Source organism: Heteronotia binoei, chromosome 7, assembly GCF_032191835.1.
Source record: "Heteronotia binoei isolate CCM8104 ecotype False Entrance Well chromosome 7, APGP_CSIRO_Hbin_v1, whole genome shotgun sequence".
Classification (NCBI taxonomy): Eukaryota; Metazoa; Chordata; class Lepidosauria; order Squamata; family Gekkonidae; genus Heteronotia; species Heteronotia binoei.
Genome location: NC_083229.1, coordinates 77,159,303 through 77,160,582, shown reverse-complemented (window position 1 = coordinate 77,160,582; position 1,280 = coordinate 77,159,303). Strand labels below are relative to the sequence as shown.

Genomic DNA, 1,280 nt, shown 5'->3' with positions numbered 1-1,280 from the left:
CCAAACAAATGGCTAATCCATAGATGAAAATGGCTAATGACATAGATGGTCCCTTTCTTTCCAAACAAAGGACTTCCCGAATGACAGAGGTGTAGAAGAGCTGATGTGCAGATCTCTTTTATTGTTTTTTCACATTAATGTGGGGAGGAGAAAACAAACCATACACCCCGTTCTCCTCCGTTCTCCTCCAAAATTCTTCCCCATAGTCACAACATCTTATACCTATTTGGCACTCAGACCATGCTCTAATGCAAATCTGAATCTATGTCCAACAACTTTTCTAGGTGGCGGCCAGAGAGACAGCACCATGAAGACGTCGAGCACTCTTAGGGAATACAAAGTTGTTGGGAGATGCCTTCCTACTCCAAAGTGTCCAACACCACCTCTCTGTCGCATGCGCATCTTTGCTCCTAATCATATTGTTGCAAAGTCCCATTTCTGGTACTTCGTTTCTCAGTTGAAGAAAATAAATCTTCTGGGGAAATTGTGTACTGTGGACAGGTTTATGAGAAGTCCCCCCTGAAAGTGAAAAACTTTGGAATCTGGCTGTGGTATGATTCTTGTAGTGGAACTCACAACGTGTACAGGGAATACAGGGATCTGACAACTGCTGGAGCTGTTACACAGTGCTATCGTGATACGGATGCCCTCCATAGAGCCCGTGATCATTCAATTCAGATTATGAAGGTTGAGGAGATTGCTGCTAGCAAATACCGTAGACCAGCTGTCAAGCATTTCCATGATTCTAAACTTAAGTTCCCCCTGCCACACAGAGTTCTGCGTCGCCAGCACAAGCCGCGTTTCACCACAAAGAGATCTGCACATCAACTCTTCTGCGCTTCTGTCATTTGGGAAATCCTTTGTTTGGGAAGAAGGGGACTTCATCTATGTGCAACACTCCTGATCCAGACACAGGTTCTGGGTCTTCCAAAAGGACTGTGGCTCCCAGTCTCCGTGGTGAATTTAGCAACATACACATCACTGTGCATGATCTTCTGGGTGGGACAGTGTCTTCTCCACTGCAACCATAATTTACTTCTGCGTTCTATTTCAGTCTTCTTCCTTTGACTTTACAAATAATAACTGCAGGCTTCTTTCTACCTATATCGCAAGCCTATGCTGATTGAGAAACTAACTCCATCTAGATATTGGCATCAGTTACTAATTTTAATATATTAGTACCAATAATAGCTTAAACTTGTTGATTCATGCATTTGATCTGGACACACTAGAATTAAAATCTCATATCCTTCTTCTGTACCTTCACTAGCATGTAGAAT

The 1,280-nt window shown here is 42.9% G+C and overlaps 1 pseudogene; it reads left to right on the top strand.

Annotated features, from left to right (window-relative positions):
- Positions 1-281: 281 nt before the first annotated feature.
- Positions 282-1,068, top strand: LOC132575539 (large ribosomal subunit protein eL20-like; annotated as a pseudogene).
- The last annotated feature ends 212 nt before the right edge of the window (positions 1,069-1,280 follow it).